General features: G+C 44.0%; 1 protein-coding gene across 10 annotated transcripts in view; it reads right to left on the reverse strand.

Annotated features, from left to right (window-relative positions):
* Positions 1 to 26,828, reverse strand: part of XYLB (xylulokinase) — a 149,427-nt gene that overhangs the window by 25,325 nt on the left and 97,274 nt on the right. For 5 of the 10 annotated variants that reach the window (XR_014884122.1, XR_014884120.1, XR_014884119.1 and 2 more), the window contains exons 19-20: positions 15,349 to 15,475; positions 8,167 to 8,311 (exon numbers count right to left, since the gene is read on the reverse strand). The gene's annotated coding sequence lies outside the window, so the exon portion shown is untranslated. Of the gene's footprint in view, positions 1 to 8,166; positions 8,312 to 15,348; positions 15,476 to 15,505; positions 20,211 to 22,140; positions 22,298 to 22,410; positions 22,695 to 26,828 lie in introns of those variants that run through there. The other 5 variants (XR_014884127.1, XR_014884125.1, XR_014884124.1 and 2 more) reach the window with 5 other exon arrangements.

A 26,828-nucleotide genomic window follows, 5' to 3' on the forward strand; every position in this document is an offset into this window, starting at 1 on the left:
TTAGACTTTCCCTGTTAATAGTTTAAATATAATTGAATTCTATGAAAGGGAGGAATATGGGATAGAGTCGGTGTCCCCCAACAACAGGAGCATTTAAAACACTGGGGTATATAGCTAATGCATAATTTAGTCTTATTTGCATGGCCCTTAGAACTGGGAGTAAGGAAAACACAAATCTAATTAACTGAGTGAAAGAAATGCCTCCACCAGCAAACTCCATCACAAGCTCCACTACCACACACCCACCCTCCCCAAGTCACAAACATGAAACAGATGGCAAGAAGGAGAAAAAAATAAAAGACATCACACGTCAGCTCTTGGAGAGGAACAGGGGGGGAGAAGAGAGAGAAAGCAGAAGGGACAGGATGGATACTGTACTACTTGACGATGCAGCAATTAACTTGCTGAGGGTGGAATAATTCTTGTTGTGCCTCTCCTGTCAGAGCACTCTCCCAACTTAGCAAAGGAGATGTATTGCATGCAATGGAGAGCAAACCAGTTTTCATAAATCCCAGCAGGACTCAGTTTCGCTTTATGAGATTCATGTGAAAAATTGAAAATTCAGGTTTTTTCAAATGCATCTGTAATCAGCAGCCTGAGCTCTGTGGGTCCCCGGAGGTAACTGATCACAGACAGCACAAAGTAGGGTTTCACAATCTCACTCAGTTTCTACACTGCATTTTTAAAGGTTAGACATTAATTCCTGATCAATACGAGGAGCAGCAGGCTATCCCCTACCCCCACTCTCAGAACCGTCTTACATGATTAACTGAGCCATGGTTTTGTCCTAGAATTACTTCAGATCACAACTTGGGACTGTAAAATGCAAAGTCCCTCCAGATGCCCCTCCAGTACCTTCTTCCCTGTGCAGAAATAAGTCCACCATGTCCAAATTCTGACATTTACATTGTGTTATAGCCTCATGCTATATTATTAGTAATGTCACTAAGTAGGGCTGCTGCACATGAGAAGCCTTGATGGCAGCACCAAGGAACATGTGCTATGAGAGAAGTGCTGAGTACCTATCACTCAGTCTGGAGCTACTGAGTGCACTGAGATTCCCAATAAGGTCAACAAGCTCCAGCATAGTGCTCTCCCACCCTTACAGGATGGGGCTCAGACCATCACCTTGCAGCCTTTGAAACTCGCCACTGGTCGATGACATACATTGCAAAGTCAGCCTCCATATATCCTGCTTCAGACATGAGTATGGACCGTATATTGTGCTCCCACCTTGTTCCAGCACCCAGCAGAGCATCCTCACAGCAGAGCTGCAAGGAGTTGAATCATAAGGATCACTCCCGTGTCCATTTCAGGTAACATTTGGACCAAACCACAGAATCACAGAATTGTAGAGGTTGGAAGGGACCTCTGGAGATCATCTATACCAACTCCCAGCTGAAGCAGGTTCCCCACAGTACGTCACACACAAGGCTTTCTGATTCAGTGCCCAGAGTGTACACACATGCATGCACATCCATAGACACAGATTTTACATTTTGCAGTCTAAAGGAAAAGCCAGAATTTGAAGCTTCCCCATGTCTAACAGGTCTGGTTGGATGATGCAGAAACAAGTCATTCGAAATAATTCTTCATGCTTCAGTATCCCTCCTTTAACACTGTTTTTGTTGGGTTCCTCTGTGCCATTGCCATTACAAATTTCACTGACATCCAGACAACTCCCTGGAGATCTAAAAACAAACTGGGTGTGTTCCAACCATCAAGATTTCCAGCAGAGTTTAAAAACAAACAAATAAACAAACAACAACAACAGGCTCCTCAACAGACTTGAGTGATCAAAATCTTTCCAGTTTCCTCCAAAGATGCATACTCAGATGCTGTTTGCTTTCCATTCATAAAATCACAGAATGGATTAGGTTGGAGGGAACCTCAAAGACCATCCAGTTCCAACCCCCTGCCATGGGCAGAGCTGCCCCCCACCAGCTCAGGCTGCCCAGGGCCCCATCCAAACTGTCCTTGAGTACCACCAGGGATGGGGCATCCACAGCTCTCTGGGCAACCTGTTCATGTGATAGGTGATGGCTGCTCTTACTGTGAAGATCTAATGCAGTTTGACATGGTTTAGGTTGACAGAGAGAAGGAGACAAGCTGGTCAATCAATCAGATTTAGGATTAGAGTGTTGGCTAAGCTGTTTGCTCCCCTCCTATTTTTTCCCCTGTGGTAACACTCCTGAGTCTTTGAAGGTTTCAGCTGCTAACTGGAGGACAGTCCTGGACCATAGGCAGCATTCTGGGGAGGTTTTGGAAACAATTAGGCAGATACATTAGCATGCTCTCATGGTCTCATACTTTTATTGGCTCTCTTCAGGGCTCATTTATTCCACTGAAATCAAACACAAGAATTCCCCCAAGGAATCCTTGTCAGATATGAAGCGTCTGGCCTACATGACACACTCTTTTCAGGTACTGCAACAGGTACAGGAGGGCTGACAATGGTTTTTAGTGTTGTATCAATTCATTATCAAAGGGAAATCAATGAATATCCACTTCTGCTGAGTTAGAATCTCCTGACGATTAACAAGTATGAATAAAATGTTACTCAAATTAATGGCTGAGAACGGAATTCCAGAACGAAACTTGAATATGAAGCAGGTGATTAATATGACATGCTTTTAACATCTTTTGATTGTGTATAACACCACGTTTATAAGGAAAATAACTCTGTTAAGATTCATTGAGAAGAACATAATCACAGAATATCCTGAGTTGGAAGCAGCCCATAAGGATCACTGAGTTCAACTCCTGGCTCCACAGCGGACCACCCAAAGATCAGACATATATCTGAGAAAGCTGTCCAAATGTTTCTTGAGCTCCAACAGCTCAGGGCTGTGCCTGCTGCCCTGGGGACACTCTTCATGTCTACTGGCCTCATGGTGAAAAACCTTTCCCTGATATCCAACCTGAAGACACACCTGCATTCCTGCCTGCACCCTTCTGAGCTCCACGTCTCTCTCCATGTTCAAAAACAGAATGATTCTGGAAAAACTCCCAAGGATTCATAGGTTTCTCCCCTATGAAGACAGGCTGAGGGAGCTGGGCTTGTTCAGCCTGGAGAAAAGAAGGCTGCAGGGTGACCTCATTGCAGCCTTTCAGTACCGAAAGGGAGCCTACAAACAGGAGGGAATCAACTCTTTGAAAGGGTAGGTAACAGCAGAAGGGGAAATGATTTTAAGTTGAGGGAGGGAGATTTAGGTTGGATGTCAGGGGAAGTTCTTTACTAGAGAGTGGTGAGGTGCTGGAACAGCTGCCCAGAGAGGCTGTGGATGCCCCATCCCTGGAGGTGTTCAAGGCCAGGTTGGATGGGGCCCAGGGCAGCCTGGTCTGGTATTAAATGTGGAGGTTGGTGGCCCTGCATGTGGCAGGAGGTTGGAGATTCATGATCCTTGAGGTCCCTTCCAAGCCTGGCCATTCTGTGATTCTGTGATTCTGTGAAAACAAACAGGCCCCTACTCCTGTTTAGGAAACAGTATTTGTAGCCTAAATTTCTATTTGTTCACCTGTTCAGCACAGCTATGTGTGTGCTCTCGCTGACTGCACACAGATTCTCATAAAATATGAATACTTCTTCCAGATATAGCTGTTTCTTAACTTGCATTTACAGTATGAACATTATTGGTTTCTATTATTATTTATAAGTCTACAGTGTGAGAAGCCCATCTCTAATGCTTATGAAGTGTCAGCTTCTCTTGCCAAGAGCAGACAGACAAGAGGACACTGCAAGATAAAGTGGAACAAATACCAAGAGAAGTGTAAAGCAGACAAACGAGATTTTCTGTGAGCTGTGCAGGCAGCCTAAGTGTTTAAAAACAACTTTAAATTGGGATTGAATTCGTGCTTTGCAGGCTTGGCAGCGTAAGGTACAGTTAGTATCTTATCCTGGTGGTGTAACACTGTCTGGTTTCCTTCTCGTGGGGTTAGGGGTTTTTTTTAGGTTAAAAACAAGTGACGAGAGCCAGCAGGTAAAACAGGAAAAACACAGTTTCTTCGAAGGTAATCTCTGGTATTCACAGAAGTCCCCAAAGGGTCCCCAATACATCACATGAAAGGAGTGGCAAGCTGATAGTTGGAGGGAATGCATCGACGGCCTTTAAAAATGAAAAATGATCACTGTGACACAAAAACAGTGTCAGAGGAACAGAAATGTTTCTTTGTGAGAAGCAGGCGTTTGGATACACTGAGGTACCCACATCCTGCAAATCCCCTGCGGCAGCTCAAGCCCTCCCAGGAGGGGTAGGACTGGGTAGGAAGTGGTTATCATTTCAGGACATTTCAAAAGCTGGTTTTGCAAAGCTGTAACCTCATGGTCTTGCAGACATTCAGTGGGGAGAGAGAACAAGGAAGGAGAGGAGGGAAAGGAATGAAAGCTCTTTTCTACCTTCTCCCTGCTCAATGGTTATTGAGATACCCATGTGATGTGAGAATGGTGCAAGAGGAGAACAACTGATCTACTGTAAGCATGCAGGAAAGTGCGTTTCAATCTACAGTAGTGATGCAACTTCAGTTTCTCTTTTCTGAGGTGACCACTCAACTCATCCCTGCTTCAGGTATTTTAGGTAGGGATATTTCTCCCTGGCCAGAAATTCCACTACCCAACATAGTTTCCACAAACTTCCTATCATCTTTCCATAAATTTCTACACAAGCTCTGAATAGAACAACCCAGGAGCTCTCTTCCAAGAGAGGATCCTTCCTTAGGAGAAAATAAAAAGGGCATTGTTCTCCTATCACTCACATCCATCAGTTATGAAAAGGAAAAGGAAAAGCAAATCAAGTCTCTTGTCAACAAACAATAAAAGCTGGCACAAGTGGCTCATCCAAGCCATAGTCTAGAGGTTTGGTCAGAATATGAGGAAAGCAAAACACAGCGATCATTTCAACTTAAGGCATGTATTCAAGGAAGCACAAATAGGGTGAGCTCTGCAAAAGAAGGCAGGGATGTGGTTCTTCCAAAATGGCAGGATGACAGGAACACTTTATAAAATTTAAAGGAAGAGAAAGAAAAAAACAATGGCATTTTGGTGTTTTCCCAGTCTGGCTCTGTGCAGGGTCTACCCTTGCCTCTTATGTGTGATACCCCAATCACTGCCTGATGTAGGAGTTTTGGTTTAATATCTCACAGCTGAAAAGACATGTCAAAACCTTCTTATCTCACTCGGGTCAGGATCACAAAATACACCCCAACCAGTATATTTTAGTAAACCAGAGCAACCCAGAGGGCAGAAGAATAGTGACGCAAGTACTCAAGTTGTAGAGTTCTCCAAACAGAGAAGGAATCAGGTTGTAGAGATTCCCCTCAAGAACCAGGGTAGTAAATTCAAACCCCTCATTCCAGATCACACCTTCTTCTATAAACAAGAGGCAAGAGAAGACAGCAACAAAGCTTTTCCATCTAAGGCACATCGCAATCCAAGTTGGAAAAAGGAGTAAGTCATGGTGAGGTAATAAACCTGGAATTAATGCAGCTTAACTGTGGCTCAGGGATTGGAGGTGCCTAGATATAGGGCTACAAAAACCACGAGTCACCTAATTTCTTGGAAGAGAACCCAAACTCAAGTATCTCTCATTCTCTGTCTGCCAGCAGTCACCTCAGCAGCTTCATCCCCAGCCTGCAAACCACGGTGGTGGCCCTTCTACACTTATTTTCCCATCACAATTAACCACCTCTGATTAGTTCAACTAATTACAGGGTGCTAGCAATTATTTACTGACGGGCCTCCTCAGTCTTTAATGGTTGTTCCCACAAGATCAAACAGGTGAAGGCCAAAAGAAGAAAGCAGAAAAAATAAACATTTGGGAAATGAGGGAAAAAAAAAAAGAGAGAGAAATCCCTGAACAGATCCAGGTCCTTTGAGACTCAGAGTAGAAAACAGCCCAGCTATTTACTATGCCTATTTCCAGCATGCATGGAAATTTCCCATCCAGCCCTTTTTCCTGCAGAATTTCGTGATTTGAAATGCTTCCACAGTACCAACACAAGACAAGATGCATTTGTACATTCTTGTTTCAACACTGCCATGCCTCTTATTTGAGCAAAATCCAAAACATTAAATCAAGATTGGGAAATTCTGTGCAGAGGGTGAATTTTGGAGCCTAGGCCTCCAAGTGGAAGGATTATCTTTGCAGCTGGATGAAGACCTCCAACAATGGGAGGGATTAGGAGAGAATGGAAATGCTAGAAAGGGACAGCTTTACTGATGAAGAACACACTTCTTTTGTGGATCTCGGAGGCAAAATCCTTAGGAGGATGCTGTACATATTGTAATGGCCACTTATGTTTTCTGTTTCAGATCCTGCTAACAAAATGGAATAGAAAATAAAGATGTTCATACAAATGATCTTGATCTGCACAAAATTCTACAGTATATGGGAAAAAAAAAATACATAGCAGCATATTCAGTACTTCAAGTATTCTCCTGCTCCTATCACTATTTAATTTTATGGAATTTTCCAAAAGAGAAGAAGATGTCCAAATAACATCTTGATTTGCAGATGTGTCTTTTTATACCTCTGGTGGGGTTTTCAGATGGCTATTGAGATCAGCTGACGTGTGAGCAGCATCTTTACCTCTGACTTGAGTCAGTCTTCTCAGAACATACTTGTCCATGGGAGCCATGAACAAAACAGTTTCATCTTTGTGATGCAGAAATTTATTTTCAAAGGGAACCACGTTCAACATTGTGCCACTTGTGACAAGGAAGGTTGGACATGGGATGGGTTTCTCAAGGAGATGGGCAAAAAACATGATCCCCTTTGGAGAAGATGCCTGCGCATGGCTCTTGTCCTTGGGGATGGGTGTCACACTTGGGTATCTGTGTGGGGAGCAATGATTCCCACTCAAAGCCAACAAATGCAAACAGGATCATCTACATGCCACAGACAGGAGAAACACCAGTTCCAATTTTAGTACTCTAAATGCATTCCCTGCTTGAAAGGATGGCGAGCGGTCAGAAGAGCTCACACCTGGAAAACAGCATCACACAGCCCCTTGTGCTTCTTGAGGAAAAACAATGGAAAGGGAGAGGGTATCGGCTCAAGCTAAATTGTCCCATAAAACATTTTACTACAACACACCGATTAACATTTGACTCTGCTGTACAACCTGAACAATGCTAAGGGTTGAAAAATGCCTGTCTGAAAAGGCGATGCCAAACAAAGCGGTCACACAAAGAGCCCTTGCAGAGGCAGAGGGGCCCCTATACAGCCCCAGCACCCAACCCATGGCTGCTTTCATGTTCATGTTAGCTACCCATGCTGAAAAGGCACAGGAAAGGTGTTTCATTTCAAAGTAAAATCTTTCTGTAGGAAGTGAGCACTGCAGAAAAGTGGGGTACGTGATGGTGTTCTATTTCTATAGGAATGATGAGAGCCCTTTGCTCTTGTAAATCAGAGGAATTCCTGACATCCTGCTTCTGCCTTCAAAGCTCTCTCCACCCATGCTTGAACCACAATAGGCTGAACCCAGGGGATCCCTCCTATCGTGATCACATGAGGAAGAACATGGGGACGAGGAAAGCAGCCAGGCAGGCGCATCCCAGCACTCAGCCAGTCGTTAACTCTCCATTTCTGTACGTATACTCAACTTCAGAATCACAGAATGGTTGAGATCAGAAGTCAGCTCTGGGTCCATCTCTCTAACCTCTGCTCCAACTGGGTCATTCGGAGCAAGGTGCCCAGACCCATGTCCAGGCAGACCCACATCTATGGAAATCTCCAAGGAGCAAACTCCACAACCTCTTCAGGCAACTTAATGCATTCATATAACTTACACTGTACTCAACCTTTCAGACTTTTCTGCTTGCTGTTCATGATCACAACTGCCAGAGCCTCTCCTTCTGAAAAGGTTTTGATGGACCTCAAGAGCAACGACATATAGCTGATCCCTGCCTCCAACATTTGAGGACCCAAGAGGAAAGCAACAGGTTGGATATTAGGAAAAGCTTATTCTCTGAAAGAGCGGTAATGCATTGGCACAGGGAGGTGGTGAAGTTACTGTCACTGGAGGTATTCGAGAAGCATGGAGATGTGACACTGAGGGACATGGTTAGTGGGCATGGTGGGGATGGGTTGGTGGTTGGACTTGGTGATCTTAGTTCCAACCTTAAAGATTCTGTGATTCTAGGTGCTGACGTGCTGCCATCTCACTCACCTTCTGAAGTACAGCAGGTTCAGGTGTGCCCAGCTCAAAGAACAGGGCTGACATCCAGGAGCAGAAAACCATGGCTTGAGGAAGGTGGGAACAGGAATTTCTTAGAGTGGCTGCCATTGGAAAATCAGCATTGCTGAGGAGCCTCCTGTGTGAGAAAACATCAGAGCAACTTTTTAGTGGTAGGGCAAAGACTAATGAAGGTCAGTTTCTCATTACATCTCATGAGATTGTTGTTTTTTTTCCACCCACAAGCAGAAATTCTGGTTCTACCACATTCACAATGAGATACCTCTTCCTAAGAATCCCTTTCACCCCACCAGGCAGGTAGCAATACTACAGTGGTCAAAGCTGACCTACAATTCCAGGTCTACCAACAGGAACCACCAGCAGACATTGGCAGGTCAAGCAGGGCTGTGTGCCTGCTAAGCAGGAAGAAGAAGCGACCAAGGGAAGCCCTACTCTTTCCCTGTACCAGTCTCAAAGTTGCAGCATGAATATCCACACTGATCTGGGGTGTTTAATATCAAATGAAGAGGGAATTAAGGTGCTTGCATCTGTGACTGCTTTTACACGTTAACTTTTGACAGGATGAAAACATAACTCGCTGTTTTTGCCTTTATAAGCAATACTTGGCTTTTTCTATTCCTGAGCTTTTCTACTGTGCAGCTTATTTCTTTTGCTGATAAATATTTATGCTCCGTGATTTTGATTTATAAGAAGGGCTTAAATTTTGTAAAGCTGGATATAACCAGCGTAAAACAACATAAAACAAAGCACCAGAATCCAGCGGACTTAAAAGGCATGGCTCCACTGGCAGCCAAATTTTGCCCCAGAAATGACCTCTTCCCCTCAAGAAGTGGCACAAATTGGCAGCTTCCCTCTCTGCATTACAATTGAAATTCCAAAACTGTATGTATCAAACAGGAAAGGTGTTTGCCGTATTGCCAAGGTTACTAGAGTGAAAACATTGCAACTGGCATTTGCATGATTGTACTTTCAAATCCTAACTTGTAGCAACAGTGCATTTTAAATGAAGGTGATTTATAACTCCAACCAGAACACTAATCATATTTTGGAGTAATAGGATTTATTTGTTGGTTGTTTGTTGGTTGTGTTCTTTAAGCTCAGAGACAACAAGCTATGTTCATGAAAAGGGACGTGGCTGAGCTTAAGCCCTACCCCAACAACATTTTGAAAGGATTAGAAAATAAACACAAATGTACTCTATTTTCAGCACGCAGTTCAGAGCCTTGGAAGTCTTTAATGCTTCTCTGCTATGAGAACATCCTACATTGCTAAGCAAGTTCAGATAATTTCCATTTTAAATGAAAAATTCAGATTAGTACAAAAAAGAAGTCATCGTCTGGGGATCAAGAATGGATGTTTCACAGCGCCCAGCTGTTTTTCAGCTCTGAAATTCCTTATCCAGAGCACACTGGGCACATCGTGAAGCAACGTTCAGTCCGCAACCAAGACTAGGATTTACAGCCTAATATCTTAAAGCTGGAAGCAGTTGTTGTGTATTTGATGACATCACAGAGTTATAGAATCACAGAACAGCTTGAGTTAAAAGGGACCTTAAGGTCCATCCAGTTACAGCCCCCACCATGGTCTGGTTGTCCCCCCCCCAGCTCAAGCTGCCCAGAGCCCCATCCAGCCTGGCCCTGAGCACCTCCAGGGATGGGGCGCACACAGCTCTCTGGGCAGCAGTGCCAGGGCCTCACTGCTGAGTAAAGAATTTCCCCTTAACCTAATTTTCCCCTTTTAGTTTAAAGTCATTCCTCCTTGTCCTATCACTATCATTCTGTATAAAAATTCAGTCCATCTCGTGCTTTAAGTTCCCCTCAAGTACTAGAAGGCCACGATGAGATCTCTCCAGAGCCTTCTCCTCCAGATCCTTTATTTCTGGGACTGGCCATTAAGTCCCAGGGCACCTAACTTGGAGTCACGCAGTATTTATGGGGAGAAACAGCTCATTTAGGCCACAATTTAGGAGATGCACTAAATCCCACGGCCCATATCTGTACATGAAAAGAGCTTGACTTCAATCGCCATGCACACCTGAACTCAAAGAAAGAAAGGTGCTCCACAAGGGACTGAGCATTATTAGAAACAGTCCTAACAAATTCCTTTTTGTTGGTGGTGGTGGTTTTCCTTTTTTCAAAACAAACATTCTGGACATAACACTGTAAAAAAAATACACATTCAAGCCACCTCCAGGACTTGTTTTAATATAACTATTCTCAGTGGTGGGCTGTTAAGTTAACTTGGTTGACATGGAAAATCAAGAGTGATCACATGGCTGTTACTGCTGCCCAACTGAAGAGATGTTAAACTTTATCAGAGTGTTGGGAATGTCATAAAACACATGCTAACTTGGTCACCCTAACTGCATGGTCACACACCTTCTGGAAATTGAGTTTGGGCTCGTTAATGTGGTGTCGAAAACCTAAGAAGAGCACCCAAAGTCTCAAGTTGTGCTTGGAAATTTTGGCCTTGAGCAAGTTCATGCACACGCTGTGTTTATACAGTATATACGTATTTCTGTGTGTGTGTGTGTACGTATATAATTTCACATGCACATTTACATACATCTTTAAATGAAAAAATTAATCTAAAATATGTCACCCGGCAATCTGTCAAATAAAACTCATATAATAAATATGTCACTTTATTTAACAACTGGTGCTGAAGAGAGTAGGGCAGGAGGAAAGAAATCAAGACAAGGTTTAGTAAAAACACTGAGGAAGGCAGAAATTAAAGCAATCAATCACATTCTTGTGGAACGTCTACGCCACTTGAAATAATATTTTATTGTCTGCTATTGATTGGATGCCACCGAACAAAATTGCAAACAATGAATCTGATGTTGTAAACAAGAATCACAATAAGAATAACTTATTTCAAAGCCTCGGCCGCACAACAGTTTGCACTCTGCAGAGCCAAGCATGGAGAGCTGGACTTCTGCTTGTTCTGCCATAACCTCAGAAAATGTCACTCTTCATTAACAACTGCACTGCCTGCCAAAAATAAGGCACACTCCCCTTTTGCTCTCCTTTGTATTTTAAATGTGAGCTTGCAAACTTTGGTAGGGTTGGAGGGAAGGACAAAAATGCAAGAGAGAAGATGCAAAAGATTGTTTTTTTCCAATGGTGAGCTCTCCATTCAGGAAGGAGAACACCCTGAAGGAAAATACACCAAATCAGAGAGCAGAGCATTGTTGTGCTACATTCACTCAGCAGCCATACAGCTCAAGCCCAAGCAACCTTGTATAAAAGAAGGGAAAATTTCCATGGGCCATCCAGCATCTCAACTCATTTCCCATGTTCTTTGCCCTTTGTCAGATCATAGAATCATTTGAGTTGGAAGGGACCTGTAAAGGTCATCTAGTCCAACTCCTTGCAGTGAACAGGGATGGGATGTTGCCACCCTAATCTGTACAGGGATGAGCTGAGAAAGAGACAATACAGATTGAAGTCTGGTTCCAAGGGTGATAGCAACAGGATGAAGAAGGAAAACCATCACCAGACCTGTGCACCCTGCCCAGGGAGGTCGTAGAGTCACCATCCCCTTCAAGAAACGTGGAGGAGTGGCACTGAGGGACACAGGTCATTGGGTAATCTTGGTGATACATGGGTGGTTGGACTAGATGAGCTTTGAGGTCTTTTCCAACAGCAATGATTCTATGATGGGCAGGGGAAGAGCTGGAGGCATTCTGCTGCTGAGGAAGCCTTTATCCCACTGGTATTTGGGAACCAGGTTTCTGATTTACCATGAACAGCTGTACCTACCCAATAATTCATTACTCACTGCTGCTATAGCCAAGTTCTACTATTACTACAGATCTAAAGGAGTGGGAATCCCTGTGGGCTTTCTGGAGGTAAAAGCTCTGTTTGGTATTGGAGGGAGCGTTTGTGCATGGGCAGGATTACAGTTTGGGGGATTTGGACTTTATAGTTATTCTCTCCCATCCTTCATGTATACTCCTCCTTCTCTATCAAACTGTGTCTTACATTAGGAGACAATTGGAATCTACAGGGATCAGCAGCACTATCATCAGTGCCACCTTTCTGAGGAAAGGGCTTCCAGTTAACATGGAAGAGTCTGCTGTGTTCCACATACTCCCCAGTCAGTTTGGAAGGAAAAGCTGTTTCTTAATTAATTATAGCTCCTTCAGAGAAGTTGCCCTAGACTCTGCTAGGATGGTAACAGTAGTGTCCATGGGCAGATCCACGGACATTGGTGAATTTGCTGTTGCATGCTTTAGGCCCAGAAAGCACAACTATTAACTCCAGTAGGAACAACTAAGGAGGAAAGGATGCAAGTGATTGAAAGACAGCATAGCAAGTGGTTGGCAATGGCTCACTCCCAAACATGTAGGCTTGCCTCAGATCTGGATCTGGCCAATGTTTTCATTGAAATGTGAACTGAGGACATGATTTTGAGGGGTGGAGAATGTCCTTGTGACCTCCATTGTGGGCCCCACTCTGACAGGGGTGTGAGTGCTCAAGAGGGGTATTCAGACATAATCTGAAAAGCAATGATCTGAGAGAAGCAAGGAGAACGTCCAGAGAGGAGGGCACATCTCCTGCCCTTGGGAGGACAGCAACAACACACAGGAGATGTTTGTTCATGATTCGTGGGATCAAGAGCCAGCAATAGGAGCAGCATCCCTGTGAAGTCCCCTCCTGCAGTGTACTGATGGGAAAGGGGACAAGGGAGGCACATAAGCCCTCCAAGGCATGGGGGGTAACCCCCAATGGAACACTGGGGAACAGAGGGAGGGCTGGAGGCGGCTGCCATCATCACCTGGGAACCCCATTCAAGACGAGGGATGCTTCCTGTACACAGAACAACAAACTGCCTACAATCAACCCAATTTACTCCTTGTGCATCACCAAATCTCAAGGCAGCACCTCTGGCCCAAGCGCACCGTGCACCGCAGAAAACACAACTATTATCTCCACCGGTGATAAGACACCGCAACAATTTCGGGCAATGAAACGAGGACGGAACGATGCTCGGAGCCCAAAACCTCCAAGCTTGGGCAGGGGCTTGTGTGCTGCTGCAAGCGCAGCAAGCGGGCACCCTCTAGCGAGATGCACTGAGAAGCGCTGCTCCCCCCGCACCCACCGCCCTGCCCGGCGCTTCTCCCCGCAGCACAGCCTGTGGGTGCCCACAGCTCAGCCCCGTTCAATTGCCACCCGCTGCTCCCCAGCAGCGACAGCCTCCCACGAATATTTCCCTTTTTACAGCCTGGCTCGCAAGGCATCGGAAGTTTTTCCCTTCCTGATCATCGTCTTCCAGTGAACTTTCGGGTAATGCATGCTGCGTTCTCTGCCCAGCACTGCTGTGTAAATGGTGAACAGGCTCCCATGTATTTTCCAGGCTGACGTTTCATACTGAGATGTGGTGGATGGCCCATCCCTGGAGCTATTGGAGTCAGGCTGGATGAGACTCTGAGCACCCGATGGAGCTGTGGGTGCCCCTGTTCACTGCACAGAGCTGGACTAGATGGCCTTCAGGGGTCCCTTCCAACTCAAACAATTTTACGATTCTGTGGCACTGAAGCTGAGGAGTCAGCACAGAGCCAGCAGGAGATGAGATCCTCTGACCCAGAGACCATATTCCCTCCCCGGAACCTTGACTGCAAACATTACACAACAAAATCTCCTTCTTTCCCACATCTTCACAAACAAAATTGGTTGGGGTCAGCTCATGCAGCCTTGGGATTGTGGGTGGTAGCCTGATCACCAGTGCCAGGGAAGGTGCAGGTGACTGCCACCTCTGCAAGCCCTCAGGGACAGAACAGAGCCAAGCCCTGATGAGGGTAAATGTTGCTCCTGGTACTGCAAACATTAATGTGAGAGCTCCTGTCAGACCTGGGGAGCTGGCATCTAACCAAGCTTTGAAGGACACCCCTCCTCGTCCCATCATCACTGGTGTTTTTGTTGGAGGTTCCTATCACCCGCAGGTAAATAGGACAAGATGTAATGACTTTAAATTGTGCCAGAGGAGGTTCCAGTTGGATATTTGAAAAAAATGAATCTCAGAGTGGTGAGGCATTGGAACAAGCTGTTCCAGAGAGGTGGTAGAATCACCATCCCTGGAGTGGTTCAAGAACCATGGAGATATGTCACTGAGGGCATGGTGGGAGTGGGTTGGGGTTGGACTTGGTGATCATAGTGGTCTTTTCCAACCTTAACAATTCTACATTCTATGAAATGGTTTTTCTGTGCTCAGGGCAAGCCTGTCACCCCCTAACCCACTTTCTTAATCCCTTCTTCCATATTCTTTCTTGTCCCACCAGCCCAAAACCAAAGGATTGATGAGCAGGAAGCAAACCCCTGCGTCTCCTGCATTACCTCTGAGCTCCCATTGCCTCCTCCAGGTCCTGTGCTCCCTTGCCCCAGCCAGGTTCTTCCCACGAAAACCAGCTGACAGCAACACGAGCCAAGGGACTGGCTCAGCTCTGATTAAAGCTGGATCCAATTTTACAGAACCCAACTCACAAGCAAGTTCATCTCCTGTAAATAAACATAAAACCTGGGATGCTTGCCTGGTTCCTGAAACAAAAGGACTTTTGCGATACGGATTGCAACACAAAAACGAGGACAGAGACAGGATCTATGCACACTTCTGAGGGCAGAGCAGCTAGCAAATCCCCTTAATGACCTTTCAGATGCCTTTTGCCTATCATGCTGATCGCACAGCCATTTTTTGGTGGTGTGGACATGTGTTCACAGAAGAGTCAGCTGAGTCCGTCAACGTGACAGATTGTTCTCAATTTATGCACATATCCTGAAAAGTGCCATTACTGCCTCTTAAAGATGCAAGAGTCCTCTTTAAAATCGACTCATATTTTATAGATTCACCACAATGAATTAATTGAATTGAGTGGAAAAGAGAAAAGTGAACAAGCAATGGCACATGTCTGTGTTCGTGCCATTAGGGAAAAAAGTGAACACATTATTTCTTGGTTTCAAACAAACAGTGAATCAGAGACAGATTTTTTCTAAATATCTCCACTACCCTCTTTTTCCTGATGGCTGTTTAACCATTGCTTACTTCAACCCAAATCCGCTGGTGAATGTACTCACATCAATGCGGTCAACAAAGCACCTGCTTAACTCAAAGCACATAACTAAGGCGTATTCAGGGAAAATCACCCATCTGCCTCACCTGTTTTCTCTGAATAGGGGTCCTCCATCGTTTTAAAAGCTGTATTTCTTTGAGCATAAAGTACCGCAGCAGCAAAAATCAATGCACTGTGCTCCATCAGTGTGCATCTGTCACTCAGCTCCCGACACTGGAAAGGAAGAAACACACACAGAGAACACTCACCCTGTCCCCTTCCTTTAACAACAGCCAAGAGTAAAAGGATGCATAATTTAGTGGAATGGCTTTATTTGTGTATCGGGTTATATTAAACGTCAGCTAAGGTTATGTTCTTGTCTTCAGTTGCTGCTGGGTGTTGCTTCAAAGTCATTCTGAGTCACTGCTCTCCATCTTTATCTGCTGATGGGCCCCCAGGTAGCGATGGGAACATAACTTCCCCTGACACGGATAACCTCCAATAAAGGACCGACTTCCCTTTTGACGTGCTGATTACAATAAACACGGGGATGTTGGAGGCTTGAAGAAGGGGCCCATAGCACTTGAAAAGCAAAGATAATAGGTCACATCGTGCTCTGCTTCCGTGGCAGCAGGTTCACTCCAAGCTATTTGCAAAGCAGCAAGGAACTCGTGAGACTGCAGCTAGGGCTATCGATAGAAATGCAAATCTTTACCTACAGTACCTTATTCTGCAGCAAATGAACAACAGCCTGGAAACCAGAAGGCTGTAGTGTAGGAACATGAACCTCCCAGTCCCGGAGTCCAGGAGAATGAAGCACCATCTAAGCCCAAAAAATAACCCACAGGGTTTGACTTCACTTAGATTTTCCATTAATTGTGTCAATGTTGACTTTACAGAAATTCCTCCAGGTTTCTATGAGCCTGAATAAGGTGTGAATCAGAGCCCAAGCATTCCGTAATTCAGCCTCAGCCAGTGATAGGATGAGAGGTAACAGCCTCAAGTTGTGCCAGGGGAGGTTCAGGTTGGATATTAGGAAACAATTCTTCTCAAAAGGAGTAGTAATGCAGTGGCACAGGCTGCCCAGGGAGGTGGTGGAGTCACCGTCCCTGGACATGTTCCAGAACCGTGAAGCCGTGGCACATGATTTAGTGGCCAATATTGGTGGTAGGCGGATGGTTGGACTAGATGATCTTAGTGGTCTTTTCCAACCTCAATGATTCTGTGATTCTATGATTCTATGAAAAGGAATGGTCTTTGCCCAGAGGGATGCAGGCTGGCACTTGGCAAGGCCAAGAGAAGTTTCCTCTGGAAGACAGCTTTTGTTTCAGTCTGATACAAGGCTTGCCAGAGCCAGTAACTCTTTTCATTCTGTTCAACGAGCTTTGGGTCGGGTTGTTTTATAGTGAATTCAGCTTTGGCTGCCCAAAGCAATAGTTCAGATTATCTTGCTCAGAAATCAGGTGGGAGGTTTCCAGAAAAATCCTACCCTGGTCTTTCAAAGCACTCTGCTGTGGAGACGACCCACCCGTTGCACTGGTTCCAGTAGCTAGCTGCAATGGGATCACACAGCCAAGGGCTTCCCTGGCTCAGAAGGACCATTAATGCTCCCCACCTCGACCCCTCAACAGGGTCTGCACTCGCTGTCACACACACACTTTCTGCCCAGCACCAAACGTTGTCATTTACATCCATAAAAAGCAGAATTCAGCACTCTTTCCATAAAACGGATCATGAACCCTTACCACCACTTGCCTCTCCTTGGAATAATAAATTATGAGGACAAATGGCAGAATCATTATCAGTTTCAATATCCAGTCATAAATAGTCTTGTAAGAACACTGAAATGATGGTGTTTTATTGCGTTAGATATCACTTGCCATTAATTACAGCATGAAACTTTTGTACTTTGATGAAAAGCATTTTAGCCAGCTCTGTTATAAATTTAAAACAGCCTTAAAACAAAAGTCACCTCAAGTTGTGTTTTTTTTTCCCTTCTATTGATCTGGACACAAAATAGCATTTTTAGGCTTGGAAAGACAAAAAAGCCAGGTTTTTAAAAAGCTATTTCATTATGTACAAATTTGGCTTTAGCACTGACAGCAAACTAAGGGTACCAAAGACTGTTCTGTACAGCAAAATCATTGACAGCTGGGTTTCACTGCTACAGGTACTTCATAGTTGGCTTGGTTTGGTTGGGTTTCGCTGTAATGATCAAGTGCTGTTGTTAATCAGTTTACATTTCTCCTCCCTTCTCTTACTGTAACTCTCAGGACAGAAATGCAGGTGATTTCAGAGCAAGCCTGAAGTTAACAGGAGCTGGTGGGTTCAGCTCCTTGCAAATTTGGAACCCGCAAGATCTCACAGACTGAAGTTTAACTTCAGTCTAACTTTAGTGTGACAAACCACTTTAGTGTGACAAACCACAGAAGTGAAGCTAAGATCTACATCTGCAAACATTTGTGGAATCAGTCTTCAAACATCCTTTGACACATAGGATTTCCACTCGTGCAATTTAAGGTGTTGTTCCTGTGGAACAGGTTATCGACCCATGGCATTGATCCCATTTTGTGTTCGTTTGCAGAAGGGATTATTCCATTCCACTTTGGGCATGGCGATCTTACAGCCACTGCTAACAAATCCCACAGAGACCAGGATCCAGAGCCTCTGCTCAGCTGAACAGCAGGACATCTAATAATCCAGCAGGTTTGCTCACATCCATACATGAATGTTCACTGTCAAATCCAGACACACAGCACCAGCTCTGCTGGCTCCCATAGGTTTTTACGTAGACCTGGAGAAGACATTTTGTTTTTATTTCCCATCCTTCCAGGAGGGATTAAGTGCACTCAGAATTTAAGTTGGGCTTACGAGACCCCACAGAGCAAAGTTTGGCTTTTGTCCTACCAAAGGCTTTTGTTCCACCCAAGAAGATGGCAAAATCATTCACTTTCTTGAAGGTACACTAGGAGTCAGCTTAACCTTAAGCTAGAAAAGTTTAGGACTCAAATTGCCATTATAGTCAATGGAGATCTGGTCCCTATATTCAGTGGTTCCTTCTTGTCCTCAGAAATGGCTCCCCGTAAGATTTGCTCTGTAACTTTCCTGGAGACAGAGATGGAGCTGAACAGTCTGCAGTTCCCTTGGATCTCCTTTTCGCTTGAGGATGAGAGAAACATTTACCTCTTTCCAGTCAATAGGGACTTTCTACTGTCATCACAGCCATTCAAAGATGATAGAGTAGCCTCACAATGATATCAGCCAGCTTCCTCAGCATGCTCACACATTTCCAGCTGGCCCCACACACCTGTTATGCCCATTTTGCTTCACTAGTCCCTAAGCTGATCTTCTTCTACTATGGGTAGTACCTGTTTTCCCCACACATTACTTAGACAGAAAGAGACTCGAGAGCAGAACTTACCAGTAAAGACAAAAGCAAAGAGCACCACAGTTTTCCCATGCTCTTTTTTTACTAGGTTGGCCAACTAATTCAGCAGCCTCAGTTTTCCTTCTTCTAATGACTTACTTACAGAAATCCTTATTCTTAGCCTTCACTCCCTCAAAGCTTCACCTCACTTCTGGCTTTTCTAATTTCATCCTTGGGCCACATCTGAGATCTGAGGACAAGTGACATTTCCCAGGGCTGATGAGTACCTGTAAAAATAGATGTCATTAGAGCAACTTAACTGTTGCTTGAAATGGTGACTGTTTGCTTTTTGACACAAAAATGAGAAATTTAAGAAAAGCAGTCTAATTGCTCATTTAAGGCAGCCTGCTCTTTCCCTTCTGCTTAGCCTCGTTTGACAATCTGAGAGTTTAGTTCCCAGTGCTCTTGCTTAAAATATAACAGATGGCCTCTAATAAGTAAATTGAAAAGTGCAAATAAGGTTAAAACAATTTTTCTTTATTGAATATCATTAACTTCAAGGCTGTCCACTTTAAAATGCTAATTAAACCTCACTTCCTTTTGCAGGGTTCTAGTGAAGAAAAATTGCCAGGGGGCAAATTCCTCTTGCTTGTAGAGAACTAGCCCAGCAAACTGATAGCAAATCAAGCTATTACGTGTCCCAGTGTTAAGAAGTAGTGCTGGAACTTTTCAATTTATTTGTCCCTACCATACTCGTTGCTTCCGACAAATCAAATACAGTTAAGAAGGAAATTCAAAAGAGGTCAAGTGTGAAACTCTGCTCTGGCCACGTGGCAAACAACAGTTTCTCTCAAGGTCAGTACTCAATGCAGCTTTCTCAGTGAGCAGAGGATTTCTGACATGGTGCTACAGCCCTGCCACACGTCATGCTGCAAGTACGTGGCTCGATGTTCCTGGCACGGCACGCAGGGGACAGGAGGTCCTTCAGCACCTCCACCTCACTCCTAATTTCCTGTTTAAATTTACTCCCATTCCGTGCGTGTCATTTGCTTGCGTGCCAACACTGTCCTTTGGCTTGAGCAGCTCTTCTCCTGCTCTTTACCCCCAGCCTGAAGGATTTATACTGAGCAATGGTATCACTTCTTCGCTTTCACTTGCTAGGCAAACAAAGCCAAGCTTTTAGTCTCCTCTCCTAGGACAACATTTCTATTCCCCTCACTGACGTATCAGCCCTCTTTCCTCATCTGTACCAGTTTAAATTCTGTCTTGACAACAAGAGAGGACGTTTGCAAATGTCCTACCTGATGGGGCTCACCAGTGCCTCACAGAAAGCAATGTTCCTGTCTCAACTGGAAAGGCATAAAGAGAAGATCAAGGACAACACTGACCATGCCATGGCCACGACATATTTACGGTCTCAGCCTCATCAGATTGCCCCATGCTGAACTAAGCAGCTTCTTGGACACCAGCCTTGGCATGATGGCACATCATGGGGAATTCTGGCTGCCACCACTGCCTCATGGGTTTGACCAAATGCCCAATGCATCTTCAGTAGGCTGAAGGAGGCTCAGGGAGGGAGCAGTTTCCATATTTCCTGGGGATCTGGAACATTTTAGAAAGAAAAGATGCTTCATGCCAGAAAAGGACAGCTTGAGTATTGGGTCTCCTCCCTGAGCAGCTCCCAAGTCTCAGTGTACTCTCCCTCTCCCTCTAAATGCACCATTCTCATTCATCTGAGAAATTTAATTTATTTCTTCATTTAAAGATTCAGAGTGTAAACTGCAAAACACAGACTTTGATATATAAAACACAGAACTAGATGTAAATTACCAAGCCAGTCTCAGCTCAGTGATTTCTCATCTAGACAATCTGGCTCAGCATCAGCATACAGGCATCCATCCCTTTTGCTCAAAACACTCACGCTATGAACAATCCAACACTGCCTATCTAGTGAGTGAGTTACAGCAATGTTTCTGGACCAAGAGGAACGGGAAAGAGTTTTCTGACATTTCTTCTAGCCTTTAATGTAAGCCCTTATACCAGTGTTGCCTCTTCCCTTTTGCTAAGGAAAGCCCTGAACAATGGAAGCTGACTCCTGAAGGCAGAGGAAGCTGTTAGCAGCAGTTGTTTAATCAGTCCATTTAAGAATCATGCCAAAACCACACACAGCACAGATCAAAGTGAAAAACCTACGTTCATTGGGCTAATAGCAAAACAAGCCTTTGTGGAAAGACCCTGGGGAGAGTCTTCCACACTGCAAATATGGTGAGAAGGAATCAAATAAAACACCACGGATATGTCTCCTCAGCCAAGAGTTATTCAGAGGAAAAAAATAATCTAAGGGAAATCTTGAAATGTAGTTTATTTGCTTATTCACTGACAGAACTGTCTGATTGAGCTGTAGATGTCCCTGTACATTGCAGAAGAGCTGGACAGATGATCTTTAAATGTCCCTTCCAACTCAAACAATTCTGTGATGACTAAATTGCGTGCTGGATTAGCTACATTCAAAGTCTTCTTTTTCCCTCTGCTGGAGTAGGGATTTCTTCTAAGAAACAACAACAGCAGGTACCACAATAATTCTGCTGAGAAACTGAAAAAGGGGAAAACGTATCATTGCCTTTTAACGTTACCTTTCTTGATCAAAAAAATATTTCTGCTGTAAGCAACTGTCTTCAAGTCGAGTCATCTAGGGTAGGAATCTAACAAAACACCAGGATTGACAGGAGAATGTCCCATCCTAACAAAGCTATGGCAGAAGTGTGAAGAGATGTTCTCAGGTGGCATAAGCTGTGACACCAAAGGGTGTAAGAATCCTTTACCTCTTACTTGCTTGCTCTAATGTGTTTTATATTAAGATAAAAGCCCTCAGCTATGAAATAGCTCTGTTTCTGCTCTGTTTCTCTAAGCCCTACTTTTATACAACATGGTTTAGATTATTTTCAAGGAGAATTCCATCTTCCAATACATCAGTACTGCAACAGAGTTGAGGTTTCATGAGGGGAGTGCACACATGTCAGTCAGAGAGTAAATATTGTCTCCCTACAGCAAGTTGAGCAGGCCTTTGTTTTCTTGTGCAATGCTTGCCTAAGTCTTAAGGGAATTGCCTTTCTCTATAGCAGAGAACTGAGCTTAGAGGCATAATACAAATGCCTGAAAGAGTCCAGCCTGAAGAAATAAACATAAGCAAGGGCATGCAACAAAAGGACTAAAAGCAGAAATATAACAAAGCTCGTGACCCACGTCTGCTGGATATCTCCATGGAGGTGCATGAGGAGTCCTATCTGAAGGGACAGGAGAGGTCAATCACATGGATTTGATAGAAAAAACAGAGCTGTGCTGGAATAAGAAAAATTTCTAGTTGTACAATGGCCATTGGGGACAACTCTTACCTCCAAAGTTGAAATCAGTTTTCAATGAAGTCTTCAAGAGTTTTGGCACAATGTGAAAAATTGACTTTTTCTGTTCTCCTCTCTGTACAACTGCCCTTCTACTCAGCAGGGAGAAAGAGCTCACTCAGGAGATAACTCACCTGCTCTGTTGCAGACAACTGCCACACGATAAGACGAACAGCAGCCAAGAACTCCTTTTCTTTGTGTTCCTTTGTTCAAATCATAGGAGACAGATTTCTACACTGGTTGGATGAATCCCACGCTGAAGGTAACCAAGAACTTCTAATTGATTGAATGCTGAGTGAAAGAAAGGATAACCAGGTGGATACATTGCAGAGTACTAAGACACACATACTCAATAAAAGCAGAGTTGATAGCAGCATCTAAACAAAGAAAAATAGAAAAAATACCTGTCATCCAAAGAAAGGTCTTAGAGCAAGAAAAGCACATGCAATGATATCCTCAGTTGTTCTAGTGGGCAGGGCGAAGCATCAAGAGATGAGGAAACCTAGTCAAAATCTGAAATGAGAGATCACAGCAGAATCCACGTGCAAGAGTAACTTCTTCATCCTTACCCCTTAGGTTCTGTGCTTCAAGAACACTTTGAGAAATCACTGTGTTCCCACAATGGCCGAGATATTCTCAGAGGGCTGTGATCACCGCAGCAGTATCCTTCTGTTTGTCAAAACCAACTCTAAGAAGTAACAGGGGAAAGGACAAACAAGTGAAGAGTCTTGGGGTCAAATTTCAGCAGGAGATACACTCGCTCTGTTAAGTATCGTGTACGGGAAGTTCTTGGCATCCCACAGAAGTGGAAACAGCCAACCAGGTGAACTTTGTGAAAGAAAAGGTCGTATCCGCTTCCAAGATAAGAAGAAGAGTTGTAGAGAAAAAGTTCTAAAAATCTTACATTCTCATAGTGTAAGCTTTGAAGGCTGAAAGCTAAGCCACTTGACCAGGCTGACCAAAGAGCCTGGATCTGAGCTGTAATCAAAGCACAGAGAGTGAGCAGGGGCTGGAGCTGTGCTGAACATCCACGTTAAATTGCTAAAGATGTCAGAGATGTTAAAGATGTCAAAATGTCATATTCGCACCCTTCAGAGCCATGCTCAGAAAAAAGCTGGTTACCTAAGTATCTCATCCCAAATTCTTTCTGCCTGATACATCACGTTTTAATTTTGACCTGCACAAAAGGAACATAAAGTAACAAGTTAAGATTCTTTGGCGGAGGTTTATATGTGTTTTATGTTTTATGTGTGAACTGTATTAAAATTTCAAGCTATGTAGGATCAGGACTACAGTCTCCTCTAGTGAAGTTCCTAAGGAAACGTTCCAGGTGGGACAGTGATCCCCTGGTATCTGAGGGAAAGGCTACCCAGCTGTGAATCATCCTTAGTCATACTGTTAACTGTTGGTCAATTTCAACCCAAAGATCTCAACAAAATCCGAATCCGAATGGTTAGATGAAAAAAATGTCAGTGACTGAGATGAGGAAAAATCAAAATTTGTAGTTCTCTATAGCAATTATGCTTTTCTTGCCCACCTACTAACTTGGATACAGAAGGCTGGGGATGACAGTAATGGAAAGACAAACAGAACAGATTTTGCAATGGCTTTTTGCAGCTTTAGATACACACCCTTCACTGTGCTGCTGTGATCTGTGGTGGCAGCCACAACTCCAAAGGAAAAGAAAGCTGAAGAAACAACAAAAAAGGTCCCACTGGGATCACACACCGTGGTGTTCAGTTCAATTACTTATTAAAGCACTGTCAGAGCACGGACTTTTTTCAGTACATTACTTATTCACTCAGAGCTCCAGCTCCCTCAGACTGATCCCGAAAGAAAAAACAAACATCTTTTCCTGTTTGTTCCCCGCTGCAACACAAAAGACTTTAAAGACTTCAGGCTGCAAAGAAAACTGTTTGTCTTTGGGTCCTGGAACACCAAGAGCTCATAGGTGAGTCTGTGCAGCTCTGACTGACTGGCGAAGGCACTGAGCTAAGGAAGCTGCTTGGGTTTTGCCACATAATTCCACGACTCATAAGCCACCTCAAGTGGCTTTGCTGGTGTAAGATGGGAGCTGTGGATCAGTTCAGCAGTGAACAATTTCCTTGTGACAATCCAGGAGACAAGATCAGTTTTCCATACAGGTTCAGGTATATTAGTTCAGACCGGGAATAGCTCAGCAGGTCTTCAAATACAGAAAATGACCTTTCCTCTGAACAAACTGGGGACAATTTGCTGCTAGATTTGGAGTACAGCAAGGGCCTAAAGAGGAAAGAGGGAATCAGCCTTTATCTAATACGTGGAGGTAGAGGATATTGGCTTGCCTTCAGATTTGTTAGCTAGGATTTTAATTAGCACCGTAACGTCTTTACTCCAAACAGCAGAACATATAATCAGTAGACAAACCAGCAAAACAAAGCAAAACAACCCAAAAACACTTCAGAAAAAAATACTTTTGGAAACCAAAGTGCACCAGAGCTTTCCATCATTGGGGGCTTCTTTAAAGAGATGTGCACATGGTTCCTTGGCAGGCTAACAGGCATCCTTAGGAATTACAAAAAGAAAAGAGTGGTAGAACTCTTATAGCAGCATCTTCTCAAAAGACTTTTCTAGGGGGAGATTTATTGAGCCTTATTCTATCTGACACTAGTCAGTGAACATGTGCAACTCTGGTGAGCCAGGGAAAAAAAGAGCTTGTCTATAAATTCTTATACTCCAGACAACATTCCTCAGAGGCCAGCCCTAATAAACCCATCACCACAACAATACTATAACTCAGTGGTGCTCAGCTCCTGGCCTTTCAGCGTCTGGCATCTGCATCTTTTCGAGGGACTCCTGCAGTAAGCAGAGAGTGCATCATCTACCGTGAGGAAACAGTAGTTAATGTTAACATGGGACACATCAGAGAGCCCCAGCACAGCCCAACACGACTTAACATGTCTGGAAATGGACACATGTGGCCACTGTGCAATGCAGCCTTGAACACAAAGAGCTCAGGCCCAGAGAGTTGCTAAGCCATGTGGACTGTACACCACTAACAAAACTGTTAAGAGCCAATGTATAATCTATAAAAAATAATCTTAAAAAAAATGCCCCTGTGTCTTATAGCTCTGTGATACAAGATGGGGAACACGAGCTTTAAGTTTCTTCAGCTAAGTGGGAGTCGAGCTGAATGTCCCAATTCAAGGGCAAAGCCACAGTGCCACATGAGATATCAGTCTTCTCACTCCAGTGAGCCAACTGAAGAAACTGTTGTCAAAACTGAGCAATCGTCTCTGAACCTTTTCACTCTTAGGTTTAACCCTGATGACAAACTGGTCACCAGGCATGGTTAATGACTACTGATGACAAACCAATAGGCATTGCTTAATTCGCATTAACACGTTTTTCATAACCTATCTACAGCTTTGCTCAATGACAAAGCAACTGCTGAAGGCGGACGCCTGTGAGAAGTGTTATATGTTTTAGCACTGTACCTTAGGACCCAGAAATAATAAGCACATAAAAGAGATGTGTATTTACAATGCCACCTTTTAAAGGAATTGCTGAAAAGAAACTCGCTTTAGAAACTCAGAAAGGTAATTCTTCACCTTGCTGAGTAATCTTGCTAATATCAAGAGAAGCTAGAATTATTGAGTCGTGAACAGAAATGGCACCGTTAGTACTCACAATGAGGCACTTCAATAGAAAGGGGAGCAAAGGAAGAATGTCCCCACTCTCCACCACACACGAGGCGAGTCATTGCCAAGAGGCAGCGCTCACTGCAGCAATGCAGCAGGGACAGAGAGCACTCCTGAACTGCTCTAACGTGAAGAGCACGAACCTGAGTCACCTGCCTCCAGCAGGGACATAGCCCAATTCTCAAGCCATAGAATCATAAAGGTTGGAAAGACCACTAAGATCACTAAGTTCAACTATCGTCCCAACACCACCACCACCATTAAACCACGTCACTCAGTGCAACATCTACTCTCTTCTTGAAAGCCTCCAGGGATGGCGACTCCAACACCTCACAGTACTCCATAAACAGATCTTCTACTCGCTACAACACCCTGATGTATTCCCAAAGCACACTACAGCTTCCACGAGAACTGAAGAAAGGCTTCAGAAAGTCTTTCGTTAACCTATTTTATTCATAGAAGAAATTTTATCCTAAGGGAAAAATACTGGCACTGTAGAATAGTGCCATAAGCTGTTCCCACTTGCACAGGGTGATGCAGGTTTTTCACTTAAATTCTGTGACTTCCATACATCTCTGCAGGAAGGTGTCTGGGGCTGTATTTTTTTCTAAGACTTTCCTTAGGACTGAGGAGTAGCATCAGGGCAAGACGACCACCAGTTCTGCTCAGCATCCCCAAGAAAGAAATGATATATTGATGGTATAAAGAAAAACAGTGACCTTCATGCCCTATTAGGAAGAGTCCTATTTCTGCACTCACACTCAGCATGAAACAAACAACTTTATGGCCATGTCTCCTGAAGGAGGAAAAGAAAGCAGCATAACCCCAAACAAGCGTGCAGATGGAACAGACTCTTTATGAAATTGAATGAAAATGTGAACACATGTAAAAACTTTCCACGTTTGACCCTTATTTTAATCTTTTCAAAAATAACGTCAAATAAAACATTGAGCAACCAGGCCCACATCTCACAGGGTAAATTCAACGTATCACCTTTGCAACTTCCACAATTTATAAAATCCAACATCATGCTTCATCCCACAGCAGATTTTCCATAGCATCATGTAACAAGAATTTCCCTTCTATGAGGATCCCAGTGAGTGTTCAAAGACTTCCATCAGATGGACATGAATATGCTTATG

Source organism: Meleagris gallopavo, chromosome 6 (assembly GCF_905368555.1).
Source record: "Meleagris gallopavo chromosome 6, MGAL_WU_HG_1.1, whole genome shotgun sequence".
Classification (NCBI taxonomy): Eukaryota; Metazoa; Chordata; class Aves; order Galliformes; family Phasianidae; genus Meleagris; species Meleagris gallopavo.